We start from the raw sequence: 13,467 nt of genomic DNA, 5'->3' as shown, positions 1-13,467 counted from the left end.
GCCATTTTAATATTGAAGATGGAAGAAAAAAGCAACATTTTCGGCATATTATGCTTTATTATTTCAAGAAAGGTTAAAAATGCAACTGAAATGCAAAAAAAGATTTGTGCAGTGTATGGAGAAGGTGCTATGACTGACTGAACATGTCAAAAGTCGTTTGCAAAGTTTCATTCTGGAGATTTCTTGCTGGACGAGGCTTCACGGTCAGGTAGACCAGTTGATGGTGATAGCAATCAAATCGAGACATTAATTGAGAACAATCAGTGTTATCCCACAAGGGAGATAGCTGACATACTCAAAATATCCAAATCAAGCATTGAAAATCATTTGCACCAGCTTGGTTATGTTAATCACTTTGATGTTTGGGTTCCATATAAGTTAAGCGAAAAAACCTTTTTGACCTTATTTCCGCATATGAATCTCTACTTAAACATAATGATAATGTTCTGTTTTTAAAACAAATTGTGATGGGCAATGAAAAGTATTTACTGTAAATAATTTAACAATATCAAAAAAAAAAGAAAAAGAAAAGTGGGTACTGTCCAGTAATGTGGAACGGAAGAAAACACGGGGCTAGTGAAATGAACCACCATCGACCACACCAAAGGTCACTCTTCATCCAAAGAAGGTGATGTGTATATGATAGTATCAGAAGGGAGTCCTCTATTATGAGCTCCTTTTGAAAAACCAAGGGATTAATTCCATCAAGTACTGCTCCCAGTTAGACCAACTGAAAGCAGCACTCGACGAAAAGCATCCAGAATTAGTCAACAGAAAACACATAATCTTCCATCAGGATAACGCAAGACCACATGTTTCTTTAATGACCAGGCAAAAACTGTTATAGCTTAGCTGGGAAGTTTTGATTCATCTGCCGTATCCACTAGACATTGCACCTTTGGATTTCCATTTATTTTGGTCTTTACAAAATTCTTTTAAGGGAAAAAATTTCCATTTTCTGGAAGACTGTAAAAGGCACCTGGAACAGTTCTTTGCTCAAAAAGATAAAAAGTTTTGGGAAGATGGAATTATGAAGTTGCCTGAAAAATGGCAGAAGGTAGTGGAACAAAACGGTGAATACGTTGTTCAATAAAGTTCTTGGTGAAAATGAAAAATGTGTCTTTTACTTTAAAACCAAAGGAACTTTTTGGTCAACCCAATACCTATACCAGCTTTATCTTGATTAGTATTTGCAAAATATATCTCCTCTTATTTTCACTCATCTGAGTCTTATATTTTAGGTGTGTCTCCTGGAAGCAACATATGGTAGAGTTTTGTTCTTTATTCCCTAATTTGACAATGTTTATGTTTTTATAGAATGTGTAGTTCATTTGTATGTAATGTAATTGCTGATATATTTGGGTTTAAATGTATTATTTTACTATGTCCCACCTATTTTCTTTTTTCTTCTATTTTTGCCTTCTTTTGAATTAATCAAATATTTTTATATTATTCTCTTTTCCTTCTATTATCTTGTTAAGCGTGTATTCTTTTATTTCATTTTAGAGTTTATCCTAAATTACAAAATGAATCTTTGCCTTATTCTAATAAAATTTTACTTTAATCCCTTCTAGGGTAAATGAAAGCTTAAAAACTTTAACTCCATTTACCATTCTCCCACTTTTTGTGTTATTATTGTCACATATTAAAATTATGTACAAAATATATTCATTCATATGTGTGTATGATAAATTTATATAAAATTTATTCCCACAAGATGTATTTTATTAAAGAGTCAATATTCATTTAGATTTAACCATATATTTATCCTTTCTGGTGCTCTTCATTTGTTTCTGCATTAGTGTTCTTCTTCTACCAGGGATCATTTTCCTTCTGCCTAAAGAACTTGCTTTAGTATTTCTTTAGTGTCACTTTGCTAACGACAAATTATCTCACTCTAAGAGGGGATTATCTAGAAACATTTTTTCCCCTTAAATCCTGTCTATTTTTGGTAGCCCTGAGCTAATTAATTTTGATCTTTCCAACCTAGTGAAATTCACAGAACTGCTTAATTACCACTTTCTGACCTGCCCCTATTCTTTTCTCTAAAAAGGCACAAGGGTGCTATAGAGGAAAAAATGACAAACCCGGGGATACTCTCAATACATTTTCTTTCCCTTCAGGATCTTGGTCTATTGAATCCTGGCTGCCTTGATTGCTCTCTGATGAATATCAGTAGTTGGGGGTTTTTCCCTTTTATTTTACATAGCTTTAACAGTTGTTCTTAATGGGAAGTTAAGTGTGAATCAAGTTTCTTTATCTTAGCTAGAAGTAGAACCCACCTGTTTTTGTTTTTAATAAAACATACAGATTAAAAAATGATCTCTCTTGGGCTTCCCTGGTGGCGCGGTGGTTGAGAGTCTGCCTGCCGATGCAGGGGACACGGGTTCGTGCCCCGGTCCGGGAAGATCCCACATGCCGCGGAGCGTCTGGGCCCGTGAGCCATGGCCGCTGAGCCTGCGCGTCCGGAGCCTGTGCTCCGCAACGGGAGAGGCCACAGCAGTGAGAGGCCCGCGTACCAAAAAAAAAAAAAAAGATCTCTCCTCATCCATATTGTGACCACTGAGATGTTTTCCCACAGCTCCTATAAAGCCCATTGAATCACTTTTCTCCAGATTAATAATGGCTAAAATTCTTTAGCTTATGTGACAAAATCTCCTGACCCCTCACCATTCTGGTTCCCCATTTATCTTTTATTTTATTTTTTACGTGGAGAGCACAAAGATTATGACTCTTGATTTTAGAGTCAAAAAGATTACTTTAAAATCCGGGATCTGTCTCCTGTTCATTGCTTGACCAGGAACAAGTTCATTTACTTAAGCTCTTGATTTTTTATCTGCAAGGTAGAGGATATTACCCAACCTGCAAAGTCCTTTTGATTTAACCCTCTGAATTATAGTAGGCACACAAGAAAATGTAGCTGCTACAGTTGCTTTCATTTTTGTATAATTGCTATCTCTTTGAGAGGGCATATGTTTGGGATTAATTCTTCATGTTGGTACAAATTTGCTGAAATCTTTTGTGCATCTATTCTTTACATGTACCTGGTTTAGTTATCCAGTTCCATAAAAACTGTAGGATCATCCTCAAAGAAGGTATAAATCTGAAGATATGTTTTGCTTCCTTCTTAGCACTTCCTTCATCTTGGCTGAACGGACACAAATGGGAGTAAAGGTGTTTCTGAAAGAATTTAATTTAACCTCAGGAATACCATTTAAACGGTAGTGTTCTTCCCCCTTTCCAGAATGATTCTTTTTCAGGATTTTACTTGGCTTCCCTTTATTTTACAACAGAAAATGAATAAATGTTTTGGATGCAATCTTAAGCCAAGTTCAGAAGCAGCTGCTGTGCACTTGTTTGAAATGCCTATTTTCTTCCACTCATTTCTGACCCTTCTGAATCCCGTTATCAGTGCCTACAACATTTTTGGTAACTGATTGTCATTTCATTGTGAATTCGCTGCCTGGATGATTGCTCCTCAACCAGAGATGTCAGCCAGCTGAAACAGACCAGGAGAAAACAAAGGCCCTTCCTGACTTCGGGAAAAATGGAGCAGGGGAAATTTACATGTGTTTGACATTTATATTCTTTTGAGTGGCTTTTGTCTCTTTGAAAATTCCCTGAAAATTCTTAACTGCCTCAAGCAGAAGAATGGAATCGAAATGCAAGGGAGGAAAGAAAGTCTGCTTTGAAGATAGAGAATAAGATAAAGAATTAGATGTTCTCTCTCTTTGAAGACTTTTTCTGGTTATGGAAAAGGACAGAATTTTAAAATTAACAAGGTCACAATACCTTTAGTTCCTGATGTGCTGGAGAATAATTGTATAAAACCATAATACATCTGTAGGCTTGTTATACCAGTACTTCCTAATAACCTCTTCTATCTCTCCTTTGCACCAAGGAGGGCTAGCGCAGGTGTTTTTTTTTTTTGCATTATTGATCACATATAAAGGGAATGCCTTGAAGAATGTTACTTATGTATGGGGGTCTATGTTTCTTTGCATGCTGAGCTTCTGATCTCAAATGGTGGAATTTCACATGAAGGTGATTAAACCCCAGTGGCAGCACTATTGCCCTGTCCCCCACCTTTATTTCACTTTATAAGAAGTGCTGAGCTTATCCATTGGTGCGTGCTTTGTAGAGTAAGATGAGAAGAACTTACTATCTAATAAAGTGTTGGTGGAAGAGGGTGATCCTTTTAGATTCATATATTGCACACAACTTTCAGTATCAGAGGTTTTCTATCGACATGAAACCATTGATACTTTCTTCCATGATATAAGACCCTCAATACATAAGACACCTAAGAACTCAATACCTGGACTGATGCTGTTTCTGTAGTTAAAGCAGTTATTTTTCTAATATTTTAAGCACTCAAAACCTTTTCCAAATAAATTTTCCTTGATAGCCCAATACATAAAAGATAATTTTTTTAAAATTGAAGTGTAGTTGATTTACAGTGCTGCATTAGTTTCTGGTGAACAGAAAAGTGATTCAGTTATAAGTATATATTCTTTTTCATATTCTTTTCCATTATGGTGTATCACAGGATATTGAATATAGTTCCCTGTGTTATACGGTAGGACCTTGTTTACCCATAAAAGATAATTTTTAAAAAAGAATCTGGTTGATGCAGGAAGATAACTCAAAATCCTGTCCTCTTGCCCTCTCCTTCACGCTGATGATGTCCCTGTTGCATCTTACCAGTACCCCATGGGCTCCAGGAAGCAGAGTTTTCAAAACACTAGTCTAAGGAAGCCAGTGAAACATTTGCATTATCAGAAGAGGATTGCATGGGCTAGACGTGACCTCTAGAGGCCAATTTAAGTAACTACATCACTGGAGGGAAGCATGCTTTTCCTGTTGTCTTTCTTTCCACAAAATTAATTTTTTTTCAAAAAGATTTGGTAGTGTTTGAATTTTAATATTTCTATTAACATATAGCCCCAGAGGATTTTCAGAGTCTAAAAGAGATTGTCAGGGATCATGTGAATATTTTTCTCATCTCCCTAAATGGCTTATTCTATCTACCCACATATGCAGGCATCACTGAAGGGCATATTTGACCTCTTGTGAATTTCTGTGAATTTTAGTCTGGGTTTCATGCAGTATAGAAGGTATAGCTGACTAGTATAAAATCTGTGTTTACAAAGTGAAGTGTAAAACTTTGTCTCCAGCTTACAAAGTCTATGCCAAATGGGTAGAGGCTGCAAGAGAGATGAGGATCCCTAAAGAACCACAAAATTATCCATGTTATCTGGAGTTTAAGACTGACCGTTAGATGTAGGTCTAATGAATCCAACTCAGGATTTTTTGAGTTTGAAATGACTCAAAGTCAAACAGTGGCTTAAGCAAAAGAAATTTATTGGTTCACGTAACTGCAAAGTCTGGGAATAGGGCCATCTTCAAGGTTTGCATAGAGCTGTCCAGTTTCTGTCACTCTTGCTTTCTGTGTGATGCTTCTCCATCTGAGCTAGCCCCACTTTCTCATTCTTTAGGTTGGATTCAACCAGACATTGGGTACAGGGCAAGATATAGGGAAGTGACATTGCTGCAACAATTTCAGGCTTAAACTAACCACATTTAGCAACCCCAGAAGTAAGAGACAGTTTCTTTTCCTACCATCAGATTATGAAATCCTAGGGAAGGGTTGGCTAGTTTGGGTCACATTCCCATCTGTGGGCAAATCAGTGGTCAAGGAGCATGATATTATTTTCAGTCCTGTATCTCTATTAGAATATTCTTTTTTTAAAAAAATTTTTATTGAAGTATACTTGATTTAAAATGTGTTAATTTCTGTTGTACAGCAAAGTGACTCAGTTATACATGTATATATATATTCTTTTCCATATTCTCTTCCATTATGGTTTATCATGTGATATTGAATATATTTCCCTGTGCTATACAGTAGAACCTTGTTGTTTATCCATCCTATATATACTATTGATAGTTTATAATCCTTCACTCCCCCACCCTCCCTCCCCCTTGGCAACCACAAGTCTATTCTCTGTGTCTGTGAGTCTGTTTCTGTTTCGTATATATGTTCATTTGTGTTAGTATTTTAGATTCCACATACAAGTGATATCATATGGTGTCTTTCTCTTTCTGACTTAACTTTGCTTAATATGATAATCTCTAGGTCCATCCATATTGCTGCAAATGGCATTATTCTTTATGGCTGAGTAATATTCTTTTTATGGCTAAGTAATATTCCATTGTATTTATGTACCATATCTTCTTTATCCATTCATCTGTCAATGGACATTTAGGTTGTTTCCATGTCTTGTCTATTGTAAGTAGTGCTGCTATGAACATAGGGGTGCATGTATCTTTTTGAATTATAATTTTGTCTGGGTATATGCTCAGGGGTGGAATTGCTGGATCATATGACAACTCTATTTTTAGTTTTTTGAGGAACCTCCATACTGTTTTCCATAATGGCTGCACCAATTTACATTCCCACCAACAGTCCCCTTTTCTCTGCACCTTCTCCAACATTCATTATTTCTAGACTTTTTAATGATGGCCATTCTGACCGGTGTGAGGTGGTACCTCATTGTAGCTTTGATTTGCATTTCTCTAATAAATATTAGCAATGATGAGCATTTTTTCATGTGCCTATTGACCATCTGTATGTCTTTTTTGGAGAAAAGTCTGTTCAGGTCTTCTGCCCATTTTTTGAAGGTTGGTTGTTTTTGTTATTGAGTTGTATGAGCTTTATGTATATTTTGGAAATTAAGCCCTTGTCAGTTGCATCTTTTGCAGATATTCTCTCCCAGTCCATAGGTTGTCTTTTCATTTTGTTTCTGGTTTCCTTGCTGTACAGAAGCTTCTAAGTTTCATTAGGTCCCATTTGTTTATTTTTGCTTTTATTGCTATTGCCTTGGGAGACTAACCTAAGAAAACATTGCTACAATTTATGTCAGAGAATGTTTTGCCTACGTTCTCTTCTAGGAGTTTTATGGTGTCATGTCTTATATTTAAGTTTTTAAGCCATTTTGAGTTTATATTTCTGTGTTCTGTGAGGGTGTGTTCTAACTTCATTGATTTACACGAAGGTGTCCAACTTTTCCAACACCACTTGCTGAAGAGACTGTCTTTTCTCCATTGTATATTTTTGCCTCCTTTGTTGAAGATTAATTGACAGTAGGTGTGTAGATTTATTTCTGGGCTCTCTCTTCTGTTCTATTGATTCATAAGTCTGTTTTTGTGCCAGTACCATGCTGTTTTGATTACTGGAGCTTTGTAGTATTTCTGAAGTCTGTGACAGTTATGCCCCCTGCTTTGCTCTTTTTCCTCAGATTTCCTCAGGATTGGCAATTCTGGGTTGTTTATGGTCCCATACAAATTTCAGGATTATTTGTTCTAGTTCTGTGAAAAATGTCCTAGGTAATTTGATAGGGATCACATTAAGTCTGTAGAAGTTTTGGGTAGTATGGCCATTTTAACAATATTAATTCTTCCAATCTAAGAGTATGGGATATCTTTCCATTTATTTGAATCATCTTCAATTTCCTTTATCAGTGTTTTATAGCTCTCAGTGTATAAGTCTTTCACCTCCTTGGTCAGGTTTATTCCTAAGTATTTTATTTTTTGCAGAAATTTTAAAAGGGATTGTTTGTTTACATTCCCTTTCTGATGTTTCATTGTTAGTTTAAAGAAATGCAACATATTTCTGTATGTTAAGCTTGGATCCTGCTACCTTGATGAATTCATTTATCAGTTCTAGTAGTTTTTGTGTGGAGTCTTTAGGGTTTTCTGTATATAGTATGATGTCATCTGCATATAATGACAATTTTACCTCTTCCCTACCAATTTGAATACGTTTTATTTCTTTTTCTTGTCTTATTGCTGTGGTTAGGGCTTCCAGTACCATATTGAAGAGAAGTGGGGAGAGTAGGCATCCTTGTCTTGTTCCATATTTTAGTGAGAGGGCTTTCACCTTTTCACTTTTGAGTATTATATTGGCTGTGGGTTTGTCATAAATAGCTTTTAGTATGTTGAGATATGTTCTCTCTATACCCACTTTGGTAAGAGTTTTTATCATAAATGGGTGTTGAATTTTATTTAATGTTTTTTCTTCATCTTTTGAGATGATCATGTGGTTTTATCTTTTCTTTTGTTCATGTGGTGTATCACACTGATTGATTTGCATAGGTTGAACCATCCTTGTGACCCTGGTTGAATCCAACTTTGTCCTGGTATATGATCTTTTTTATATGTTGTTGGATTTGGTTAGCTAATATTTTGGTGAGGATATTTGCATCTATATTCATCAAAGATATTGGCCTGTAATTTTCTTTTTTGTAGTGTCTTTGTCTGGTTTTGGTATCAGGGTGGTGATGGCTTCATAGAATGTTTTTTGGAATGTTCCTTCGTCTTCAGTCTTTTGGAAGAATTTGAGAAGGATTGGTATATGTTCTTCCTTGTATATTGGGTAGAATTTGCCTGTGCAGCTATCTGGCCCTGGACTTCTGTTTGCAGGGATTTTTTAAAATTACAGATTCTATTTCACTTCTAGTGATTCATTTCTTCAGGTTATATGTTTCTTCTTGATGCAGTTTTGGTGGGTTGTATGTTTCTAGAAAGTTGTCCTTTTCTTCTACATTGCTGAATTTGTTGGCAAATAATTGTTCATCATATTCTCTATCTCTCTTTTTTATTTCTGCAGTATCAGTTGTGATTTCTCCTCTTTCATTTCTTATTTTGTTTCCTTGGATCTTCTCTTTTTTCTTGGTGAGCCTGGCCAGAGGTTTATAAATTTTGTTAACCCTTCCAAAGAACCAGTTCTTGGTTTTATTCCTTTTTTCTATTGTTTTTAATCTCTGTTTTATTTATTTCCTCTCTAATCTTTATTATCTCCTTACTTCTATGGACTTTTAAAAAAAAATTCTTTTATGTGGTGAGCTATTTTGTTTATTTGAGGTTTTTCTTGTTTCTTAAAGAAGGCCTGTATAGCTATGAACTTCCCTCTAAGAACTGCTTTTGCTGCATCCCATAGATTTTGTATGGTTGTGTTTTCATTTTCATTTACCTCAAGGTATTTTAAAATTTCTTCTTTGACTTCATTCTTGATCCATTGGTTTTTTAGTAGCATGTTGTTTAGTCTCCATGTAATTGTTTTTTTTCTCATTTCTTTTCCTGTGGTTGATTTCTAGTTTCATGTCATTGTGGCCAGAAAAGATGCTTGAAAAAATTCCTATACTCTTAAATTTGTTGAGGCTTGTTTTGTGCCGTAGTATGAGGTCAATCCTAGAGAATGTTCCATGTGCACTTGAAAAGAATGTGTATTCTGCTTTTTTTGGATGTAATGTCCTGAAAGTATCAATTAAGTCTAACGGTTCTATTGTATCATTTAGGATCTCTGTTGCCTAATTGATTTTGTGTCTCTAGATATGCCTATTGATGTAAGTAGAGTGTTAAAGTCTCCTACTATTATTGTACTCCCATCAATTTCTCCCTTTATGTCTGTTGTATTTGTTTTATGTATTTGGGTGCTCCTATATTGGGTGCATATATGCTAATGAGTGTAATATCCTCTCCTTATATTGATTCTTCTGTCATTACATTGTGTCCTTCTTTATAGCCTTTTATTTTTTATTTTTATTTTTTTTGGCTGCATTGGGTCTTTGTTGCTGTGCACTAGTTGCAGCTAGTGGGGGCTACTCTTCATTTTGGTGCATGGGCTTCTCATTGCGGTGGCTTCTCTTGTTGCAGAGCACAGGCGCTAGGCACGGGCTTCAGTAGTGTGGCACACAGGCTCAGTAGTTGTGGCTCATGGGCTCTAAAGCGCAGGCTTAGTAGTTGTGGCACACAGGCTTAGTTGCTCCACAGCATGTGGGATCTTCCTGGACCAGGGCTTGAACCCGTGTCCCCTGCATTGTCAGGCAGATTCTTAACCACTGCACCACCAGGGAAATGCTATAGCCTTTTTTTTAAAGTCTGTTTTGTCTGATATGAATATTGTGACTCCTGCTTTCTTGTCATTTCCATTTACATGAAAAAGCTTTTTCTATCCCCTCACTTTCAGTCTATGTGTGTCCTTTGCCCTAAACTGAGTCTCTTGTAGGCAGCATATTGTAGACTCTTGTTTTTTATCCAATCGGCCACTCTGTGTATTTTGATTGGAGCATTAATCTATTGAAATTTAAGGTAATTATTGATAGATATGTATTTATTGCCATTTTAAAACTTGTTTTCCCATTGATTTTATATTTCTTCTTTGTCCCTTTCTTTTTCTTTCTGTTTTTCCTTTTGTGGTTTGATGATTTTCTTTTATATTTTACTTATGTTCTCTTCTTTTTGGTTTTTGTGAATCTATTGTATGTTTTTGATTTGTGGTTACTCTGTTTTTCAAGTATGTTAACCCCTTCCTATATCTAGTTGCCTTAGACTGGTAGTCTCATAGGCTCAAACACATTCTTGAAAAAAAATCTGCATTTTCTTACTATCCTCCCACACATTTTATGATTTTCATGTCCTCTTTACCTTCTTCATGTTCATCCTTTTGTTGTTTATTGTTGTTATCATCACTTTCACAGAAATTTTTTGAATTTTTTTTTTAATCTGTGTACTGGCTTGAGTGATTTACTTTCTAATTGTGATTTTTCCCCTCCCTATTGATTCTTACTTCTTTTCTATTTAGAGAAGACCTTTCAATATTTCCTTTAGGATAGGTTTAGTATTGCTATAATTTTTTAGTTTTTGCTTGTCTGAAAAATTCTTTCTCTCTCCTATTCTAAATGATAATCTTGCTCAGTAGAGTATCCTAGGTTACAGATTTTTCCCTTCCAGGACTTTGAATATATTTTGTCACTCCCTTCTAGCTTGTAGTGTTTCTTTAGAGAAATCAGCTCATAGCCTTATGGAGGTTACCTTTTAATTAACTCTGTTTTTCTCTTGCTGCCTTTAGAATCCTCTCTTTAAGTTTTTCCGTTTTAATTGTAGTATGTCTTGGTGTAGGTCTGTTTGGATTTATCTTGTTTGGGACCCTCTGTACTTCCTGTACCTGGAAATCTGTTTCCTTTTTACGTTTGGGAAGTTTTCAGTCATAATTTCTTCAAATACATTTTCAATCCCCTTTTCTCTTTCTTTTCCTTCTGGGATCCCCTTTAAGTATAGATTGGAATGCTTTATATTATCCCATAGGTCTCTTATATTGCTTTCTTTTTTTTTTTTTTTTTTTTAAATTTGGCTTTCTGTTTGTGATCCTCATTGGGTGATTTCCATTATTCTATCTTCCAGATCACTTATTTGTTCTTCTGCATTATTCATTCTGCTATTCATTGACTTTAGCTCAGCTTTCATCTTGGTGAATGAATTTTCTAATTTTTCTTGGCTCCTCCTTATAGTTTCTAGTTTCTTTTTACAGTAATCTGCCTTTCTGTCAATAGTCCTTCTTAATTCCTTCAGTATTTTCATTATCTCCTTTTTGAACTCAGTGTCTATTTGACTGAAGAGGTCTGTTTCGTTGTTCTTTCAGGGGAATTCTCTTGATTTTTTAATTGGGAGAGGTTCCTCTGCTTCTTCATTTTACTTATATTTCTCTTGCTGTATGAGTTTAAGAGAAACAATTATCTACTGTGGTCTTGGAGGGCTATTTTTATGTGGGAGCATCCCTGTGTAGCTTGTGTGGGTTTAATATTTTTTGGTGCAAGGGATATTTTTAGTGTGGATGACTGCCAACTCTTTCCTCAACGTATGCTGGTCATTATCCCCTTGATAGGAGGCTTGACTGGAGTTGTGGTGACCAGAGCCTGCACTGAATATTGAGTGACTAGTGAGCAGGGCCTCCTTTTTGCTCTGTGGTTGTCACTGCCCTGTTAGGGGCTGAGTCTGTTCCCTAGTTGTAGGTGTAGAAGCCCCCAGATCCATTTCTTTTTTTTTTTTTTTAACATTTTTATTGGAATATAATTGCTTTACAATGTTGTGTTAGTTGCTGCTGTATAACAAAGTGAATCAGCTCTATGTATACATATATTCCCATATCTCCTCCCTTTTGCATCTCCCTCCCACTATCCCTATCCCATCCCTTTAGGTGGACACAAAGCACCAAGCTGATCTCCCTGTGCTCTGCGGCTGTTTCCCACTAGCTATCTGTTTTACATTTGGTAGTGTATATATGTCCATGCCACTCTCTCACTTCGTCCCAGCTTACCCTTCCCCCTCCCCGTGTCCTCAAGTCCATTCTCTACGTCTGCATCTTTATTCCTGTCCTGCTCCTAGGTTCTTCAGACCTTTTTTTTTTTTTTAAGATTCCATATATATGTGTTAGCATACAGTATTTGTTTTTCTCTTTCTGACTCACTCTGTATGACAGTCTCTAGGTCCATCCACCTCACTACAAATAACTCAATTTCCTTTCTTTTTATGGCTAATATTCCATTGTATATATGTGCCGCATCTTCTTTATCCATTCATCTGTTGATGGACACTTAGGTTGTTTCCATATCCTGGCTATTGTAAATAGAGCTGCCAAAAATATGGAACGCTACACGAATTTGCATGTCATCCTTGCGCAGGGGCCATGCTAATCTTCTCTGTATCGTTCCAATTTTAGTATATGTGCTGCTGAAGTGAGTGCACCAGATCCATTTCTAAACTGTGTTTTTGAGCTGCAGTGTGAGGTAGGTGGGATTGGAGCACTCCCACTGGGAGAGGAGCCACTGAGTATTCCTATGCCAGAGCTGTTCATTGGTGAGTGTGCTCTGTTGTGTCACCTGTCACTTGTTATGTGGGCTCACAAAGTACACTGTTGTTGGCACTGCCTTTGGTCCTGTCTCAAACTTGGGTATGCCGGCAATCGGCCCTGTCCCTCAGGTGTTGTTTTCATAAGTACACCAGCACAGGTCCACTGAAGTTAGGTACCAGGACTGCAGCAGTCATGAACCTGGTCCTACTGTGGGAGCTATAGAGGCAGCTCAGACCCTGGCCTGGCCCGGCCTCTGTGTGTACACACCCACAAAGCCTACAGCTGCTAATGTTAGACCCATCCCAGTCGGGGGAGCACTCGTTGTCCTCTCAGATGTCCTGCAGGCACTCAGTTTACAAAGCCGGTGGCGGAAGTATATATCTGTGGCTCATGCAGCCGTGGGGAGAAATTTCAGCCCTGCATTCTGTCTCGTAGCCCCTGGGGCTCAGCTTTGGTTTTGGTCCTGCCTCTGTGAGTGGGCAACCCGCTGATGGCTGCTCCTGGAACCTGCTGAGGTGGCAGCTGGGGCATGGGACCCAGCTGAGGCAGGGGCCCCTAAGGTGGTGGCTGGTGCATGTGAGCCCATGGAGGTGGGAACCACAGGGCAGTGGCTGGGGTACACTCTCCCAGAGCCTGGGGAAGCAGGGGCCAGCACATGGAGAAAGAAGCCATGATAGCCACCCTGCCCCTCCCTTTGCAGGCCACTTAACAATGGCACTTTGCTTCTCTGGTGGGTCCGGGCTTCTGCCAACACACCATGGTTGCGGCCACACCAC

The 13,467-nt window shown here is 37.4% G+C and overlaps 1 non-coding gene across 1 annotated transcript; it reads right to left on the bottom strand.

The window, feature by feature from the left end:
- Positions 1-12,476: 12,476 nt before the first annotated feature.
- Positions 12,477-12,585, bottom strand: LOC112062542 (U6 spliceosomal RNA). Its single transcript, XR_002890788.1, has one exon. It is a non-coding gene; the product is annotated as a U6 spliceosomal RNA (small nuclear RNA).
- Between the last annotated feature and the right edge of the window lie 882 nt (positions 12,586-13,467).

The sequence above is a fragment of the Physeter macrocephalus genome, chromosome 8 (genome assembly GCF_002837175.3).
Source record: "Physeter macrocephalus isolate SW-GA chromosome 8, ASM283717v5, whole genome shotgun sequence".
In the NCBI taxonomy this organism is placed as follows: domain Eukaryota; kingdom Metazoa; phylum Chordata; class Mammalia; order Artiodactyla; family Physeteridae; genus Physeter; species Physeter macrocephalus.
The sequence above is the reverse complement of the archived record's forward strand: the minus strand, read 5'-3'. Positions and strand labels throughout refer to the sequence as shown.